The following is a 6,671-nucleotide window of genomic DNA, read 5'->3' as shown; positions in this document are numbered from 1 at the left end:
CCATCCCCATTTGGGGCAATCATGTGGTGAAGGAGAAGCCCCCTTTTAGCTTTCAGGAGACTTCCTGGGTTTCTCCAGGGCAAGAAAGAAGTGGATGATACCATAGATGGTACCTATCAGAGACAAAGCAACCCTGTAAGCTAGGACCACAGGAGCCAAGGGCAATGGAAGAGTCACAGTCAGACATCAGGGGGGTTTCTGATGGCAATGAAGCAGGCAGGATTGAGCTCCTCACCTTTGATCTTGGAGAACTGAGATCATGTTTCTACCTGCCAAAACACACACATGCCACTGAAGAAAGTAATGGATGAGATATTGTCTAGAAATCAGTGGGCCAGAGGGCAGTACAAGGACTGCCCTTGGCTCCAAAAGCCCCCAAATTTCCCTCTGACGCAGACCATGTGAGTCTCTCTCCTTTATACACCCAGGAGGTATCCTGGACTGGATCAGGGGCAAAGAGAGAAAGCAGAAGCCAGAAAGACTGAGATTTATCTAAAAGAGTTATCTAAAGAGACTCTATTATTGAATCAGGTAGACGTTATTGGATTGCACTAAATTATTGACTCGATGTTCAACCTAATATTGAGTTCCTAATACTCAATGGGATTAGAGCTTAAGGGATAAACTATAAAAAAAATAAATAAATAAGGAAGCTGCATCTTCCCTTGCACATCTGAGTGCAGTGTGCGAAAATATGTGACCCAGCAACTCAAGGGAAGGAGTGTTTCTATTTTAGCTGACTTTATTGCTTTTATTACCCCAGGCACATTCTCAAAGCCTCCTCTGATTTTCTCCTACACTGAGCCTTGAAACCATGCCACGTGCTCATACTGGATGCTAAGTCATTTGTCTCCCATCAGTAATGCTACCTTCTCCAAGAAGTTTTCATAAACCATCAAAGAGCTAACATGTTCCCCGACTCCACCTTGTCCAATTTACAAGTGCCTTCTATGCTATCCTTCGGCTTTTTACTTACCTTATTATTCCTAATACTTAATGACAGTGCTCAAGTGTCTAATCTCTGCTTTTATTCTGTATCTTTTACGTGAGTCAGTTTTTCCAAGCCTAAACTGCAAGTTTGCATAAGGCAAGTGTGATGTTTTTTTTATGCACCATCTCATACAGTCCTTCAGGCCCATATGTGTTTTTAAATGGCCTTGGTTCATAAAGTTAAATTATTTTTATTATGGAACAATGTTTCTGTGAAATGGAGCATTTTCCTTTCATTATCCATTAGTTTCTGCAACAGGATGATATTTGAAATATAGTGGAATGAATCTTGAAGCTTCTTCACCCTTGACAGGTGACTTCTGTCCCAGCACTCAGGGTACTTATAATGGGCAGTGTCCTCGATGTATTTATAACTTGTCTAGTTTTTTCAACAAACCCAATACGAGTTGGTTTTATTATTGTATTAAGATTTAATTGGTTATAAAATAAATATTTTTAGATACGGGGGAACAACATGAATTCCTCCCTCAGATCACTCATATTACATCACGTGCCTAGTGTTGGTAGTAACTGCTAAGTGGTCTGACAGCTTCAGGAATGGATAATCTTGGTGCATAGAGTTATACTAAAATGAAGCAAAACAGTAGATGGAGGACACTAAGATTTATTCATTGTCTTCCATGTGTCAGAAACCTTCGATGATTATTGATATTTTGTCCAATTTTACCTTTACAACATTCATTCATTAATTCCTTAAAATCATTAATTATTGAGGAACTACAATGTGCCAGTAATGTTGGGTGCTGAGAATATAGAAATTAACCAGACGGTTTTGGTGCCTTCTTTCATGAAACTTGGAATCTAGCTGTTTGCTGATTGAAATATGAAAATAGCTGTGAAACAAGTCATCAAAAAAATAGAATTCTTTAATGGCTAAATGGGGAATACATTGAGCACGTATAGCAGAGGAATCTCAGACTAGCAGCTTAGGGAAGACTTTCCTGAGGGAATGAAGATTATGCAGACCTGATATATGGGTGAGATCAACCAGGTGAAGTTGTTCAAAAGGACTTTATGCTAAGGGGACCATATGCAGGAGGCCTAGATATGCGAGAGACTAACACATCTTTTAGAAACTACAATAAGAAGAGTACACTGAAACAAGGAGTGTCAGGGAGAGAATGGTGGCTGAGGAGACTAGGGAGGCAGACACCATGGTGGGCTTTGGAGGCCACGTTAAGGAGTGAGGACGAGCACTTTTATCCTGAGAGTAAAGAGAAAACACCAGAGGATTTAATTAGAGGAGAATGGCATCTTCAGAATTAGTGTTGCTGTTGTTTAAGTTGGGCTAGTCACAGAAAGGAAAATAGATTGAGAGGAAGTAAGACTGAGTGTGTTAGGAGGGCGTCATTACAACAGACTGAAGAGAAAAGGCAGTGACCTGGACCATGGTGGTGGAAATGAAGGCAAGTAGGTGAGTCAAGGTATATATAAGAGTTAGAACTTAGAGGGGTTTGGTGGCTAATGAATGTGGATGATTGAGGCAGAGGCGAAGGTCTAGGATGACTCTCTGATGGCCTTTGCAGAGATGGGACATACAGAGGAGGAGTAGATTTGGAGAGAGGGTGATAAAGTCAGTTGGGAAGTACTGAGCATAAGTTGTCCAAGAGACTTGCACCTTTGTCTATCTCAAGAAACTGGCCCTGGGGTACAGATACTCTCAAATAGATTTGGGCATCAAGGCCACAGAGGTAATAGTTGAACACAAAAAAATAGAGAGATGATCTCATCTGGAGAGAATATGTGAAATGGAATGACAAGGACCTGAGACATAGGCCTAAGGGTTACCAACTTTTAAAGGGCAAGTAGAGGAGGAATAACTGGCAAAGTTAATTGTTCTGAGTTCTATCTTATAGATGACAGAATGAAATTAAGAAAATTTAATTAATTTAGTTAATTAACAGGAAAGTCAGAATTCAGACCCAAATCTTTCCACCTTCTGAATACTCAGGTTTATGATGAGAATAATTTATTGAAGAATTTCTGAGTTAGGCCTCCGGCGAAGCATTTTACATACATTATTTCATTAATTTTCAGAGCAACATTCCTGTAAACTAAGTATCATGATTCCTATCATAGAGGTGAGGTAACTGAGACTTGCAGAGATTAACAAGTTCTCCCAAGTTACACGACTAGTACACAGCATGCATTTCCACCCATTTCTTTTATTTTTTTTAATTAAGATTTTTTGTTTTTTTATGTAATCTCTACACCCAACATGGGGCTTGAACTCACAACCCCGAGATCCAGAGTTCCGTGCTCCACCGACGGAGCCAGCTGGGCATCCCTACACCCGTGTGTTTCCCTTGCCCAAGTCCATGCTGTTAACTATTATACTAGTTAAGGCAATGGTAATCAACGTTCATCACTCATCGGAATTACCTGGAGGTCTTCTTCTTTTTTTTTTTTTTTAACATTTATTCATCTTTGAGAGGCAGAGAGAGAGCGTGAGTGGGGGAGGAGCAGAGAGAGAGGGAGACACAGAATCAGAAGCAAGCTCCAGGCTCTGAGCTGTCAGCACAGAGCACAATGCGGGACTCGAACTCACTGACTGCGAGATCATGACCTGAGCCGAAGTCAGATGCTTACCTGACTGAGCCACCCAGGCACCCCCGCCCCTGGAAGGCTTCTTAAAACACAAATTGTGGGGGGGCACCCGGGTGGCTCAGTCAGTTGAGCACCTGACTTCAATTCAGGTCATGATCTCACAATTTGTGAGTTGGAGCCCCGCATCAGGCTCAGAGCCCGCCTAGGATTCTCATTCTCTCTCTCTCTCTCTCTCTCTCTCTCTCAGAATAAACAAATAAACTTTAAAATAAAATTTGAAAGATATTATTTACCTAACCCTCTAATCTCTAAAACAGAATCTACTTCTAATCCATTCTGTGTACTTCAAGCAAGGTTGAATTTCTTCCTGGTATAAACTCTACCCAACAACCTCTTCACAGCCTTCACAATATCAAGATATTCATTAGCATTATGTATAATGCATTATGTAGAGAGATGTATGTATATATACATATATATATACACACACGTATATATATATATATACATATATATACATATACATATATAAATACATATATATATATATATATTGAATTCAGTTCAGCCTCAGTTTGTCCTAACTTGATCATAGACTTATTTTCCTAATTTAAAATAATATTCAATCTATTTAGCAAAAGGTTGTTCTCTCTCTCTCTCTCCACCATAACTCCAGTTTCTCCACCTCAGTCCCCTTCAGACACCTTTTCACAACTGTTCTGATTGCGCTGTGACATCTCCAGTTGTCAACCTTTACATTTCTCAAATGGCCACATCACATTTGCAGTACACTCTAGATATTAGCCATAATCTAATTTTTTATTTCAGAAAAAAAATCACATAATTCCTTTTCTAGACCCCTTTCAGGCTGTTGTAGATACTCAGTGACTCAGTGACAGACTGAAAATCTGAAACTGAAATCTGCACAATTAGTGTTATACTTTTGAATTGGAGTCAAGGGGCACCTGGGTGGCTCAGTCGGTTAAGCATCCGACTTCAGCTCAGGTCATGATCTCACAGTTTGTGAGTTCGAGCTCTGCGTTGGGCTCTCTGCTGTCAGCACAGAGCCTGCTTGGGATCCTCTGTCCCCCCTTCTCTCTGCCCCTCCCCTGCTAGTTCTCTCTCTCTAAATAAATAAATAAACTTAAAAAAAAAATGAATTGGAGTCAAAATCAAGTTCAGAGCTGGCACGTGTAGCAGGTAAAAAGAGGCCGGCACTGCTTTGGTGTTACCCTCTGTGGGCCTGTGTCTGCAACCCCAAATCCCTGTATTTATTTGTCAAGGTGCTGCACTTTAATAATAAATCAATGGAAAAACAAAGGCCCTGAGCTCCTTCTGGAACAAAATGCTACAGGTACAGTAGTAAAAAGTCCTGCCAGCCCCAGATGAGATGTGACTTTCTGAGGAAAGTGGGTAATTTTTACTTGATGGTGAATCGTTAAAAGTGAGCCAGATGATTAAACTTAATGGAACAGCCACATTAAACTGAAATTAGTAAAAACATGCCTCGGGCAGCCTACAACCTTTTATTTGTTGTTGTTTAACTTCTGCCTTTTACAGTGGCCATGATGAATGACATCACAAAAGAAAAAATCCAATTAAAATCTAAGTGCTCAATAAACCCCTAATGTCTGGTTGCCACCATCACTTTCACTAGCACTGATGTCTCATGTTTCCTCTTTTCCCCAAGAAGAGAGAAAAGAACTGGCCCCAGGGGAGGTGCGTGGAAGGAGGGGCAAGCGGGGAAAGAGCACACAAAGGCTTCCGGAGGTTTCTGCTCCGTGTACTGTATCAGACACAGGCACTGCACCTCGAGGGGGATGAGGCTAAATTGTTTTATTATCAGACAAGGCCTGAGTAAAGAGATGCATTTTCCCACCAGTTTTCAAATGTTGATAAATCAGAATCGGGATCTGCAGAGCAATCCTGTTCATACTCTTCGTTGGCGTCTCTGCTGCCCTTTTATATCGTCTCGGGTGTTTGTTCCATAAGTCATCGGAATGGTCTCTCCTGACAGCTAAAAATAAGTTTCTGATTACTTTTACCTGAATAAATCTTGTGACCAGATGTGGTCTTCACCTACTAAGTGTGCAACAATTACATATCGAGAGTGATGAAAGAACCAGCCAAGGGGCGTCTACAATCTAGTGGGATGCAGAATACAATGTATCACATGGGAAGACAGCGACTGCCACCGGTAGAAGAATACTAGCTTTGGATGACAGATTTTACCTTAGAGATACTATGGGTTTATAAAATTGGGTTTTCAAAGTCCTCACAACAAAGTTCTCAAAGTCAAAATAAGAGCCAAAACATGCTTATTTTGAATGAGGAGCTAATAGGAATGGTGTCTTAAAATGTGCTCTCACTCCATGTTCGCATAGGAATTAACGTAGTATTTGTACATAGTCTCTAATCAGATCTTCATGATAGCCTGGTCCTGTGGTTCTATTATCCTCATTTTATTGATAAGGATCTTGGCTCAGCGAGGTTAATTGATGCTGCCATGATCTTACACTTGGTGAGCGAGAGAGAACGAGTACAACTCCTATTTGGAACTCTGGTGTGGTGCCCCCACCCCTCGCCCAGTGCCGGGTTTGCTAACCATGGCTGCCCAGAAGCCAGATCCAATGGGCGGTGATGTTGGTTTCATTACTCATGAGTTAATGAAATAGCCTTTTAAAAGCTCTCTTCAGTCATTAGAATTTGACGATGGAGAGTTAAACTTTCCCCAGTGGCTCTTTCTGTGTAATCACGGTTTCAACGTTTCCTTAGCATATCACATTACACAAATCATGGAGTCCTCTTTTGTTTTACATTTCTTATTGCGTTTGTCTCACTTCTAAGCAATTTCCTCCCCGTTCCCATTCATCTTCCATTATTTCTGCCAAATTGCTTTCAAGGCTACTAATTGTATGAATAATATTCTCTTCCTCAAACGCTGCTGTTAACTAGCATTAGCTGTGTGGCTTTGGACACAGTTTCCCTATCTCTAAAAACAAGGAGGTTGCACTGAATAACCTGTAGGGCCTCTTCTTGTGCTCAAGTTCTAATCTTCCGACTCTTTCACACAAGGTGTATGATTTTGGAAACACTACATAAACCGGAGTGTT

General features: G+C 40.8%; 1 protein-coding gene across 5 annotated transcripts in view; it reads left to right on the top strand.

The window, feature by feature from the left end:
* The window catches only part of CDH6 (cadherin 6), a 128,796-nt gene that overhangs the window by 88,048 nt on the left and 34,077 nt on the right, over positions 1–6,671 (top strand). The gene's annotated exons all lie outside the window — the stretch shown is intronic.

The sequence above is a fragment of the Leopardus geoffroyi genome, chromosome A1 (genome assembly GCF_018350155.1).
Source record: "Leopardus geoffroyi isolate Oge1 chromosome A1, O.geoffroyi_Oge1_pat1.0, whole genome shotgun sequence".
In the NCBI taxonomy this organism is placed as follows: Eukaryota; Metazoa; Chordata; class Mammalia; order Carnivora; family Felidae; genus Leopardus; species Leopardus geoffroyi.
The sequence above is the reverse complement of the archived record's forward strand: the minus strand, read 5'-3'. Positions and strand labels throughout refer to the sequence as shown.